General features: G+C 39.3%; 1 pseudogene; it reads left to right on the top strand.

The window, feature by feature from the left end:
- Positions 1-3212: 3212 nt before the first annotated feature.
- Positions 3213-6644, top strand: LOC103606805 (annotated as a pseudogene).
- Positions 6645-14774: the final 8130 nt, after the last annotated feature.

Raw genomic sequence — 14774 nt, 5'->3', positions numbered from 1 at the left:
TTCAAAGAGGTTCAAATCAACTAGGTTTAGCAGTACCTTTAAAGGGCAACAATCAGTGCTAGAAAAAAATGAAATAATAAAATTCTCAGTCATGGACCGAGAATTTTATAACTATCCTAATTACCATTTGCCTAAATTCAGAAGCAAACTATGAAAGTTATTCTCCTTAGTAAATTATTTTTAGCTAAAAGAAGTGAGTATCGATGTGATATAATTACATTACTATGTTTTACTTTTCTAGTAAAAAAAATGGTTTTAGTGTATGATTATGCTCTTCTGGATCTCATATGTTGTATTTTTTTGCTTTAGTGTTTATGGATATGATGCTATCAGCCTACAAAAATCTAAAGCAAATAGTATCCTACAATTGCTTTAGGTAAGCTTTCACATATAACTTAAGTTTCAAGAAACAAGACAGAGCAAATATTTGGTATACTCTTCAGTTAAATATTCTTATCAAAACAAATGTGTCCTAGAGGTAGCTGAACTCAGGAATTTTTGTCCAGTGATGTGGCACTGAGTAATCAACTAGGAACAAAGTCAGTCCCTAGGGAAATTTTTAGTTGTAAAAGCCAACCTTTAATATTAAAATATGTTCAAATTTCACAAAGGTTCTCTCTCAAAAGCTACTGATAAAAATTTTGCAATCCCCAGGCACTTTAGAAAGATGTCTTATGTGGAAGCCAATTAACCGAAGGTATGTTTAGATTCTATTTGATATAGCTTAAAATAAGCATGACTGAACTAGTATATAGCAATGTGGTTTTTGAAGTTGAGGGAAATATGATCATAAATTATTTAACTCATTTTATTTAACAATGAATGTCTCCAACATACTCTCTGGTGCCAGAGTTACCTGGAAGCATTTACTTACCTCTAAAAATTGAGTCATTTGCTATCCACTCTCTAGTTGGATGATATCAATATTGGTAAAATTTTTCAAGTGTTGTCTTAATAATATTCATTCCCAAACTCACACATAGGAGAGGAAATTTATTGGAAACACAGTGCTTCTGGATAATTGTCCTTTATTTTATCAACCCTGATGAATTATGTTCAATAAAATGATATACAAACAAAATTTCTTCTCAATTCCAGCACATTGTAAAGGTCACAAGTTTCCACACCACTAGCAGGTTGATTTGATGACAATATAACAAGGGTCCTTTTATGTCATGCAATAATACCATTGTTTTACAGAGAGTAAAATTTAATGCTAAAATAATTAAAGAGGTAACACCATAATAGTGATTTAGAAAATTATTCTCTTTGGGAAGTTTAAATATTTCTTGAAGGTCTGTCAGAGATCAAAGAAAAAAATGGAATTCTGAACAGAGAATAGACCCAGCCACAGAGCATGGTTCATGTGAGTATCAGCAAACAAGAGGTCAACAACCCTGAAACTAGAATCCAAACAGGCTCACAAGTCAGAACAAAAGTCAAACTAAGGTGAGCAGCTCAGTTCAGAGTCTTTCCACATAAACATGAAACTATTAGATGAATAAGGATATTGGGCAACCTGTCTCCTTTAGGAAAGGAGAATGGACCGATAACTGACCTGTAGGCTTGGCCTTTGGGTGATGCCAATATGGGTCAACAGGTCACTCTGCTGCCATCAATCAAGGGGCCACATCTGGCACTTAGACACTGGCTGGACAATGTTTTCAATACTAGTGAAGCGATTTTAGGTGTAGCCAAATCCCTCCTTTAATGTAAAGCCTTATTAGTTGACAAAAGTAATCCAGTAGACATAAAAAGTAGACAAAATATGCACTTAGAAGCAGTATTTGTTGGATTTGACTAACTAAACAGACACACTACAGAATGTACTTAGTGTATATTTCCTGACTGAAATTCGGGAGAATAGAGAATCCACTTACATTTCAGGTAATCACAACACAGGGATAGTAGAGGGCATCTAATTCTACCTCTCACTCACTGAAGAAATATCTCTTTAAAACATTCTTGGTTAATGGGAAGGGAACCAACAAATACTTTAGAGTGCCAATCCAATTTTTTCCTTTTTTAGAAAATTCGGATAAATAATACATTCACAGGGATCAAACCTTAAAAATTATAAAATTATACTAGTAAAAAGCCCCTTCCAACCCATCTTCTGCCCAGTTCTGCAACCATGCCACCAGCACCACTCTCCCCACCCTGCAACAAAGAACCATCGTTATAAACCTCCTGTTCATTCCTCCAGGGATCTTGTGCATAAAAAAGCAAATGCAAATATATTTTTTCCCAGTGCCACTTTTAAAGAGTTTCACTTATTAGAAAATACTTATTTGCCATGATTCTAATTTGGTTTCCTTTTGTTGAACAGAAGAGCTATAGCAATCATATTCAAAGACATTAAACGGTATTAAATCTGAACATATATGAGTGCACTAAATGCTTTATAGATATTATATGACATTACCTTACAAAGATACTGTATTGCAGATATTATTGTTACTATAATGGTAGAAAATTCAACACAGAAAAATTAGTAAATTGCTATACGGGTAAGCAAAAAAGTATTCTATCTCTTCTTTTTTTCTAATCTTCCCTAATGCTCAAATCTACAATCATGTCTTCATCTTCCTCCTAAATTCTGCCATGACCACCTGCAAAGGGATCACCTATCTAATATCTAACCTCACAATTCCTTGACCTCCCCACGGAAAGAGCATAGACTTTGAAGCCAGACAGATTTGGCTCTGAATCAAATTTCACCACTCACTAGCTATGTCAACCTGGACTCTTTCCTTGCCTCTCTGAAAGTAAAAAATTGGGGGTGGGGAGTGCAAGGGAACACAAAATGAAAAAAACTCTGTAGATTTTCACAACCAAAAAACTTATGTTTACCAGCTTACTTTTTTTTTTTTTTGTCCTTTTAAAAAATATTCTATAGTGATTAATCCAAACCACTGTCACTTTCATTTTGTTCCTTACCTCATGTTTATCAACCTTACTCTCACCATATTAACTGCACCACTTACTTCACCTGGGAGGTGGAATTCATCAGGCAGAGGAGAAGGCAATGTGCACGGAAGCCAGATGCCATCCTGCTGGCTTTGAAGATGGAAGAAGGGGCCACAAGGAATGCAGCTCTAGAAGTCAAAGCAGGCAAGGAAAGAGCCTCTGGGGGAGTATGGCCCTGCCCATACCTTGATTTGAGCCTGGTGAAACCAATTTCAGACTTCCGATTTCCAGAACTATTGAGAAAGAAAAAAAAAGTCAAACAAAATGCAGAGACAGCCTCAGGTACAGCTGCAAGGGCTCACACTGGGAAAGAAGATGCTAGTGCAGTCATTTCAGAACAAGTGCAACATTGCTGTGGAAGAGGAATATATTACAGATGAGAAAAAAAGAGAAAAAGTAGTCAGTTGAAGGAGATCAGGTGTACAGAACTAAAGAGATTGTATAGTATTGATAACAATCAAAATAAAACACATGACAAAAAAGAGAAGGCGATGGTGGTTCAGAAGCCCCATGATACTATGGAATACACTGACAGAAGCCAGGACACCCTAAACTCCCCAGCCCTGAAGTTTAACATCACTCCCAACAAGTTAGTAGAACTGAATAAACTTTTCACACATACGAGTATTCCAGGCCAGGTCCTTTTTACACCAGATGCCAACTTTCCTTCCAGTACTTTAAAGCTATCATCATCCATTCCTGGTGCTACTGTCTCTCCTTCACCATCAGATGCAAAATATGATAAATTGCCTGATGCTGAGTTGGCACAAAAGGCTTTAAAGCCCATTGAAAGAGTCTTATCATCTACTCCTGAAGAAGATGAGCCAGGCATGGTGAAATTTCTAAAAATGAATTGACGATACTTCATGGATGGAAAGGGTGTGGTTGGAGACGTCGTGATTGTCACTTCTAACAACATCATGTTTGACCCTCGTAAGTCCGATCCCCTGGTTATTGAAAATGGATGTGAGGGGTACAGCCTCATCTGCCCCATGCAAAAGGTTGTCTGCATTGCTCTCTACAATGACATTCCCCACATGAAGACCGAAAATGCCTTGCCATCTGACCTACCTCATGATCTCTGTCCTCTGTACAGGCCTAAAGAACGAGGACACCTGGCTTCAGAAAAGGGTATCAACCCATTCAGTAAATTCAAATCCATCGGCAAGGGAAAACATCAGCAGAATGGAGAGAGAACCATTACTCCAATTCCTTTGGGCCTTTGGAGAAGTCAACAAAAAACACACATACAAAGCCCTTAGACATCTATGTGTCAGAAAAATTAAAGAAACTGGAATCCTCCAGGGAGACAATCAGTGGATCTCCCACAGTGACTGAGCTCAGCAAGGAACCTTCTGTAATACTCTGCATTTGAATCTACAGCCAAAAAACTCCCTTAGAGGGCCGGCCCGGTGGCGCACTGCTACAGTGCGCCGCTTGGGAGCACGGCGGCATTCCCGCCGAGGGTTCGGATCCCACATACAGACCGGTTCCCGCTCACTGGCTGAGCGAGGTGTGGGCGCAGCACCGTGGGTTGCGATCCCGTTGCTGGGCCCGGTCCGGTACGGGCGCGACACTGAGGGTTGCGATCCGTTGCCGGACACAAAAAAAGACAAAAAGGAAAAAAAAAAAAAAAAACTCCCTTAGAGGGAAAATGATGACTTTGTTGACTTGGAAGAACTTTCTTCTCAAACTGATAGTGGAATGGACAAAAGAAACACCTCAAAGGAGTGCCTTTCTCTTGACCCAGAGGAGCGAAAGAAGGCTGGGTCACAAATAACCTATTCTGCTGTAGAAATGCAGGTGCAGTCAACCCTGACCTTTTCAGGAATAGAAAGAACAGAGAGTGATGCTGAAGGGGGCCCTAGATTTATAAACCTGTGAGAAGCAAGATATAATGCTAGAGGTGGACAATCAATCTGGTTCCCCAGAGAGCCAGGTGGAAAATACATTGAACAGACATGAAGATCTAGACAAAGTTAAACTTACTGAATGTTACCTAAATAAGAATAAAGAAGGGTCACAGTTACCTAAAAATTTGCAGAAGGCAGAATTAAGTGACGGCAAAAATATTGAGTCAATGAGAATAGACATCACCCTTACTAGTTCTCTTCTATAAAGCTACACAACCATGCCAGTTGTCGCACTAGGCTAATGTTGGAATCCTGCTGACATTGCCCATTATTGAGCTCTTTTACCTGCCCGTAATACTGCCAACTGGGCCAATTGTCAAGCTAGGGCTGGGTCTAGAGCTCACAGACCCCTTAAGCCCGTTCCAGATTGGGTCACAAACCCTTCACATGCCAGGCTAGGTCCCCAGACCCCTCACACATCAGGCTTGGTAACCAGACCCCTCACATGCAGGTCTATGAGCTGGGTAACTGGCAAACAGGTCCTTGGAAGCTGTAGGTTGGAAAGCACGGCTGTGCATAATGGTGGCAGCCTGAGGCAGATGCCAGCCAAGCCACAGCGCTGCACATGCACACTAACTTCACCCACACACACACAATTTACTTACAAAGAATGTGCTGCACCACCCCCAACCAGACCTAAGGTGAGAGGGCCTGATTAAATTATTCTACTTTCCCAACATCTTCCCCAGACAGGTGATCCCCCAGCTGAGGGCAATAATGAGACACATAAAACCTGGGCGTGAGAGAGCCCCTTTCACTGAAACTAGCCTTTTCTGCAGAAGGAAATAGGACTAAAGAGTCTCTAGACCTGTCTTTGGAATCTACTCTGGATAAAAGCTGTCAAGGTGCATAAATGGATAATAAATCTGAAATTCAGTTATGGCTATTAAAGAGAATTCCTACTGAAGATATACTTTCTTCAAAAGAAGAAAAAAGTAAGACCCCGCCCACATTTCTGTGCATCAAAGTGGGAAAACCAATGAGAAAATCCTTTCCACTCATACCGCAGCCATGGTCCAGCAGTACAACAAAGAAAGCAGCCCGAGTACTGGTTTGCTGTTCCTCCAGAAAAGGTGGATCATTTGTACACGTTCTTTATTCAGTGGTCTCCTGATGTCTATGGGGAAGATGCCAAAGAGCAAGGCTCTGTGGTGGTGGGAAGGGAAGAACTAAATATGATCAATTTCTTCAGCGAGCTGACAACCCAGAGCTGGGAGATGATCACCACTGAGAAGGCAAAGGGCAAGGAGAGCACATGCAGCTACTATGAAGAGGAGGACAAGAAGGCACCAGCAGATCCTGAAGCTGCCCAGCGCACTCCTGGAGAACATGCACATAGAGCAGCTGGCTTGATGCCTTCCAGGAAGAGTGCAAGGGTATGCATGCAGACTGGCCTATGGCATGTTAGAGCACTGGACCAGCTTGAAAACTATCGCAAATTGGCACTGCTAGATAGTCCTGTCCTATTGGTCATCCAAGATATGGATAATCAGATTTTTGAAGTGTACATGATTCATCCTTTTGAGTTCAGTGACCATTATTATGGCACAGGTGAAATTTTCCTCTACACATTTAGCCCTAATTTCAAGGTCTTTAAGTGGAGTGAAGAAAACATATTTTATCAAAGAAGAACTTGGTGGTGGAGGGGGATGGTTTGGTTTACGGCTAGACTTTGACTTATACCATGGAGGGAGCAACTCTTGCAGCACTTTCAATCATATCTTTTCCAAAAAGGATGGCTTCCTAGTTTTGGACCAAAAGGTACAGACATTCAGGTGAAATTCAGACTTCCTTAAAATGTAGCATTAAAAGGACTGGTTCAATCAGTTCTCCTACAGCTGGCTGGAAGATGAAGCCCCCGCCCAGGCTGCCTCGTCCCACCGTAATACTTTCTTTCTGCCGTCATCTCAGAGCATGATCACATTGCAGAAAGATTCTAAAAGATAGAATCTTTTCTATCTTTTAGAAGAAAACAGACACTGAAGAAGTAAATTTAAAGTGAAGTAGTCAGAACTTTCACCACCTTCAGGTGGTAATGAAGCCACAATCTCTCCACTCTGTGCTATAAGTGGGAGTCACATGGAGTACTCTTACCCCTCCAGCCAAGGAAGTATAAGCAGAGTCTACTGGAGAGATGAAATTTCCATCCCCAGCCAGGAGCCAGGCCCCACAGGTGTCAAAGGAGGCTGAATGGGGAACCTGGACTTCTATTTCTACAGTAACAAGACTGCGCCCCCACTTCCCTTGCCAGAGCACTGTCAAAAAAAGGCAGCCAGAAGAGAAGGCTTAAATAAGACTCGAAGTCTTATAATATAAAATCCAAAATGTCTATCTAGGTTTCAATAGAAAATCACTTATCATAGTAGAAAGATCTCAAACCAAAAAGAAAAAAAGACAATCAATGCATGCTAGCCAACACCAACATGAGAGAGAAGTTAGAACTATTAATCAAAAATTTTAAAGCAGCCATCATAAAAATGTCCATACTATCCAAAGTGATCTACAGATTCAATGCAATTCCCATCAAAATACCAATGACATTCTTCACAGAAATAGAAAAAACAATCCTAACATTTGTATGGAACAACAAAAGACCCTGAATACCCAAAGCAATGCTGAGCAAAACAAACAAACCAACAAAAAAACCCAGAGGTATTACACAGCCTGACTTAAAATTATACTACAAAGCTATAGTAACAAAAACAGCATGGTACTGGTATAAAAACAGACACTCAGACCAATGAAACAGAATAGAGAACCCAGAGATCTACCCAGGTACTTACAGCTAACTGATTTTTTTTTTCCTTTTTGTCTTTTTTCGTGACCGGCAATGGATCGCAACCCTCAGTGTCGCACCCGTACCGGACCGGGACCGGCAACAGGATCGCAACCCTCGGTGTTGCTCCCGCACCTCGCTCAGCCAGTGAGCGGCTGGTCTGTATGTGGGATCCGAACCCTCGGCAGGAGCGCCGCCACGCTCCCAAGCGTCGCACTGTAGCAGTGCGCCACCGGGCCGGCCCCACAGCTAACTGATTTTTGACAAAGGCACCGAGAATATACATTGGGGAAAGAACAGTCTCTTCAGTAAATGGTGCTGGGAAAACTGGATATTCATGTGCAGAAGAATGAAACTTGACCCATACTTCTTACCATATAACAAAATTAACTCAAAATGGATTAAAGACATAAAGTTTACAACCTGAAACTATAAAACTCCTAGAAGAAAACATAGGGGAAACACTTCAGGATGTAGAATTGGGCAAATACTTTATGAATAAGACCTCAAAAGCACAAGCAATGAAAGAAAAAATAAATGAATGGGATTATATCAAACTAAAAAGCTTCTGCACAGCAAAGGAAACAGTCAACTGAGTGAAAAGACAACCTGAATGGGAGAAAATATTCATAAACTGTACATCTGGCAAAGGATTAATATCCAGAACATACAAGAAACTCAAACGACAGTTAAAAAAATAATAATAATACAATTTTAAAATGGGCAAAGGAGCTGAATAGACATTTTTTCAAAGAAGACATGCAATGGCCAACAGGTACATGAAAAACATCTCTAATCATCAGGGAAATGCAAATCAAAACTACATTGAGATATCATCTTACCCCAGTTAGACTAGCTATTATCAAAAAGAGAATAACAAATGCTGGTGAGAATGCGTAGAAAAGGGAACCCTCCTACGCTGTTGGTAGGACTGTAAATTAGTACAGCCATTATGAAAAACAGTATGGAAGTTTCTCAGACAACTGCAGATAGAACTACCATACAATCCACCAATCCCACTTTGGGGTATATACTCAAAGGAATGGAAATCATCATGTCAAAGGGATACCTGTACTTCTATGTCCAACACAGCTCTATTTACAATAGCCGAGATATGGAACTAACCTAAATCTCCATCAACAGATGACTGGATAAGGAAAATGTGGTATATATACACAATGGAATACTACTCAGCCATAAAAAGAATGAAATTCTGCCATTCACAGCAACATGGATGAGCTTGGAGAAAATTATGTTAATTGAAATAAGACAGGCCTAGAAAGAGAAATACTACATGTCCTCACTTATAAGTAGGAGCTAAAAAGGAAAAAAAGACCACAATAAAATGTTGAACTTTCAGAAGGAGAGAACACACCTATAGTTACTAGAGGTGGAAAAGGGGATGGGAAGGGGGATTAAGAAGTAGTTGGGTAAGGGACACAAAGAATAATTACAATTTATAATGATGAACATGCTACTAACATTGATTTGATCATCACAGACTGTACACAAATACTGATTAGTCAACTCTGTTCTCCATAAAAATGTATAATTAAAAACAAATAAATAAAAATAAAAATGCTTCGATGAACAGCTATAAGCACACTTGAAACAAATGAAAAATAGAAAGTCTCAGGAAAGAAATAAAAGACATAAAGAAAAATTAAATGAATTTTTAGAATGGAAAAATACAATAATCCCAATTAAAGACTCAGTGTATGAACTCAATAGCAGAATGAAGGGAATAAAGAATCAGTGAACTGAAAGATAGAATAATGAAAATTATTCTACCTAAAAACAGTGAAAACAGAATTTTTAAAAAAAGAGTCTTAGGGACCAATTGTACTATAACAAAAGATCTAATATTCTTGTCATTGGAGTCCTGGAAAGAGAAGAGAAAGAGGATTGGTCTGAAAAAGTAGTCAAGGAAATAATGAATGAAATTTGACAAAAGGCATAAACCTACAGAATCAGTAAGCTGAGAAAACCCCAAACAAGATAAACTTAAAGAAATCTACACAAGGACACATCATAGTGAAATTTGTGAAAATTGAAGACTAAGAAAAAGTTTTGAAAGCAGAAAGAGAAATGACACATTACCCACAGGGGAAAAATGATGAATTGCAATTCATTTCTCATCAGAAACGATGGAGGCAAGAAAAATGTGGCACAATTTTCAAGTATGAAAGTAAAGAACTTTCAACCCAGAATCATATATACAGAGAAAATATCCTTCAGAAATAAAAGAGAAATGAAGACATTCTCAGATGAAGAAAAACAAAGAATTTGCCATTAATAGACCAATACTCTAAGAGAACAGCTAAAGGAATTTCTCTAAATAGAAACTAATATATATTAAAATGAAGCTTATGTAACATTACGAAGAAAGAACATGGTAAGCAAAAGTTTATAAAATGATAAAAATCAATAAGCAATCAAGATGGCAGAATAGACAGTCCGCAGCATCACTCTCTCCCACAAATCAACCAAATTTACAACTATAAAAATGTAACATCAGCCAAACCGGGGCCGCTGGAGCTCAGAAGAAGAGGAGGAGAGACCTACGGAGTTCATGAAGGCAGGAGAAACCACGATGAGAGAAAGAAAAAGCTGCTCTGAGCATTTCGGGCCGCAGCTGCTTTAAGACTGGAGCTGCTGAGCGCATGGAGCAGGAGCCAGCAGAAGCCGCAGCTGTGCCCTTCAGATGGAGTTACTCAGAGGCAGCAAGAGAGAAGAGGGCCTTGGCGGCCCCCAGAACAGCAAGACCACTAACAGGGTTCCTGTGGAACCACACAGGAGCAAAGAGTGAGAACAATTTTAAAAAGGGAGCCATTCAGAGGCCGCTGAGTCATTGCAAGGGACCAGCACAGGGCCCATCCCATGGGAAGTGTTTGGAGCATGGGTGGTGGGGGAGACAGGCCCACTGGGAGAACACTGGGACACAGCAAGGACAGCCAATCTGTCCCCCAATCAGGGTAGGACCACTCAGAGGAGACTGGTCAGGAATGCAGAATTGCATGGGGTGCAGTTTGATGAAAAAACTCAGGCCCAAATCAGAGATTCTACAGAATACAGATCCAACAGGTCTCTGGAGAGCCAGGATTACCTGTAAGGTCAACCATTAAACTCTGAGCTGCACAAAAAGCCTTCCCTGGGGAAACAGCGCAAAGCAGCAATGTAAACAACCACAGAGCTCAAGTACTGGTTCCCACAGGAAGTTCCCCCGTGTTAGAAGAAAAGGACAAAAAATTAGTTCCAGCCCAGGCACACCACCAGCACCTTGGGGCCTGCCTGAGAACTGGAGGCTTGGGTCTGGGGACCGGACCCCACTCCCACTTCCAGGCAAACTGCACCAGTGCATCACGGCCAGCCTGGGGACCTGAAGCATGGAGAAGGGGACTGAACCCTCCTCCCACAACCAGGCACACTTGCCAGTGCTTCAGGGCCTGCCCGGAGACCTGAGGCATGAAAAGGGGACTGGACCTCTCCCCCACAACCAGGCACACCACGCCAGCCCCTTGGGCCCTGCCCAGGGACCAGGGCATGGAGAAGGGGACTGGACCTCCCTCCCACAACCAGGAACAACATGCCAGCACCTTGGAGCCCACCCAGGGACCAGGGGTATGGAGAAGGGGACTGGACCTCTCTCCCACAACCAGGCACACTGCACCAGTGCCTCAGGGCCTGCCCAGTGACCTGAGGCATGGAGAAGGGGACCAGACCTCCCTCCCACAACCAGGAACAACATGCCAGTACCTTGGAGCCCACCCAGGGACCCAAGACATGCAGAAGGAGACTGGACCCCTCTCCCACAACCAGGCACATGGAACAAACTGAACCCAAAGCAAGCAAAAAGAAAAAAATAATAAAATAAAAGCAGAAATCGGTGAAGTTAGAAACAGAAAAAGAATGCAGAAAAATCAGTGAAAGAAAGAGCTGGTTTTTCAAAGATCGAAACATTGACAAACTTTTCGACTGGCAAAGTAAAAAAGAGAAAAGGCACAAATTATTACTACAAGAAATAAAAGAGAGATATCACTACAGACTCTGCAGATACCAAAAGGAAAACGAAGGAATACTATAAACTATCCCACATACATAAATTTGACAAAGTAGATGAAATGAGCTAATTTTTTTTTTTTTTAAGATGACCAGTAAGGGGATCTTAACCCTTGACTTGGTGTTGTCAGCACCACGCTCACCCAGTGAGCCAACCGGCCATCCCTATACAGGGATCCAAACGCATGGCCTTGGTGTTATCAGCACCACACTCTCCCAAGTGAGCCATGGACTGGCCCTAAAATGGGCAAATTCTTTAAGCTTCCATAACTAACCCAATATGAAACATGTAATTTAAACATGCCTACAAATATTAAGGAAATTGGATTCACAATTTTATAACTCCCAAATGAGAAACCTCCAGGCCCAAGTGGTTTTAATGGAGAATTCAACCAAACTTTAAGAAAACAATTAACACTAGTTCTACACAATATCTTTCACAAAATAGAACAGGGAGTAAGCTAATATTTTGTGAAGTTAATATTGCCTTGATACCAGTACCTGACAAAGACATTACAAAAAAAGAGAGAAAGCGATAGGTGAATATCCCTCATGAACATAAACAAATTCTTAATAAATTATTAGCAAATAAAATTCAACAATATATAAAAAGTTATATGCTACGACTAAATAAGTTTCCTTCCATGGATGCAAGTCTAGTTCAATATTTAAAAATCAATAATGTAATCCATCAGATTAACAGGCTAAACAAGAGAAATCATATGATCATATCAATCGATGTAGAAAAAGCATTTGAAAAAATCAACATTCACTGATGATAAAAAATATATATCAGAAAACTAGGAACAGAGGGAACTTCCTTAATTTGATAATATTCTACAACAAACCTAAAGCTAATGATAAAAGACTGAAATACACACCCTCCCTTCACCCCAGATCAAGAAAAAGGCAATGATTTTACTGTCATCACTATTCAACACAGTCCTAGAAGTTCTAGCCAGTACAATAAGAAGAGAAAAGGTACAGAGATTGGAAAGGAAAAAATAAAACTGCTCCTATTTTTAGATGACATGGTTGTCTATGTAGAAAATTCCAAAAAATATACAAAACAACTCCTAGTACTAATAAATGAGTTCAGTGAGATCACAAGGTATAAAATAAACATATTAGATAAATAAATAAGAAAGAAAGAAGAAACAATCACAGTAATACATTGAACCTCCAAAGGAGAGAACAGAACTGTGGTTACTAGGAGGGAAAGGGGGAGGGGTTAGCAAGAAACTGGTTAAGCATCACAAAGAAAGATCATGTTATGAAATGATGAATATATTAATTATCCTGATTTGATCATCACATATTGTGCACAGGTATTAATATTCAACCCTGTACCTCACGAATGTGTATAATCAATTATGTTTCAATTTTTAAAAGTCAATTATATTTCTATATACTAGCAATGAACACATGGACACTAAAATTTAAAATACAGTATCATTTACAATTGCTAAAAAAAATGTAATACTTAGGCACAGATCTAACAAAATAAGTACAGTACTTGTATGCTGTAAACTATAAAACACTGACAAGAAAAATCAAAGAAGATCTAATAGTTAATACTGAGAGACATACCATATTCATAGATTGGAAGACTAAACATAAAATAATGTCAATTCTCCTCAAATCTGTATATAATTTCAACCCAATTCTTATTGAAATTCACAAAGACTTGAGAATACAAAAAAGGTTGTTCTAAAATTTATATGAAAAGTCAAATGAACTAGAGTAGTTAAAACAAAGTGGATGGAATCAGTCTATTTAGATTCAAAATTTATTATATAGCTATATTAATCAAGACTGTGGGGTATGGTTGGAGGAATAAATGCATAGATGAATGAAACAGAATAAAGAACCCCAAGGTAGACACACACACAAGTATGCGCAACTGATTTTTAACAAAGGTACAGAAACAATTCAATCAATGGAGGAAAAATCATTTTTCTACAGATTATGCTAGAGCAATTAGACAAAAAACTTGGAGGAAAAACTTGACCCAAGCTTCACCTAATACAAAAATTAACTCAAAATAGATCATGGACTTTTAAAAAATGTAAAACTATAAAACTTTTACAAGAGCACATAGGAGAAAATCTTTAGGACCTATGACTAATCAGAATTCTTAGACTTGATAAATTGATAAAACAAAAGATTGAAAAATTTGACTTTATCAAATTAAAACTTTTGCTGTGCAAAAGACCTTGTTAAAGATGTGCCACAGATCAGGAGAAAATATTTTCAAACCACATATTCAACAAAGGACTAGTATTCAGTAACTAGACTATATAAAGAATTTTTAAAACCCAGTAGAAAAAAATCAAATTAATAAGTAGGCAAAAGACATGAGACATTTCACTGAAGAGGATATACAAATGGCAAATAAGCACATAAAAAGATGTTTGACATCACCAGCCATTGGAGAAATGCAAACTAAAACCACAATGACATATCACTACACATCTGTCAGAATGACTAAAAGAAAAAACTGTGACAACACTAAGTGCTGACAAGCATGCAGAGAAACTGGATCACTCACACTTTGCTACTGGGAATGTCCAATGGTACTACCACTCTAGAAAACACTGTGTCTTCAAACACTAAAAATTCAACTACCATTCAATCAGACAACAATTGCACTCAGACATTAATCCCATAGAAATGTTCACACACAGACCTATTCATGAATGTTTATGGCAGTTTTATTCATAATAGCCAAAAACTGGAAATAGCACATGGCACTTTATGTACTGGAATTATACACTTGAAGCATTTTAGTTATTTGTTTCTATGTCTTTCTTCCCAACAAAAAGTGACGTATTTGAGGTCAGGGGTTTTATCTCTCTGTGAAATGTAGTGTAGGGTATTAAAGGATGCCCACTCCGGAGCCAGACCATGTGGTTCAAATTCGAGTGCTAGCTGTCTGGCCTTGGACAAGTAACTTTATTTCTGTCTTTATTTCCTCACCTGTAATAATGACAATAATAAGGCACACTTACCTGCAAAGCACTTGGAACAGTTCCTGACTCATAGTAGGTTCACAC

Source organism: Galeopterus variegatus, unplaced genomic scaffold (genome assembly GCF_000696425.1).
Source record: "Galeopterus variegatus unplaced genomic scaffold, G_variegatus-3.0.2 Scaffold6855, whole genome shotgun sequence".
NCBI lineage: Eukaryota > Metazoa > Chordata > Mammalia > Dermoptera > Cynocephalidae > Galeopterus > Galeopterus variegatus.
This window is presented reverse-complemented; position numbering and strand designations above follow the sequence as displayed.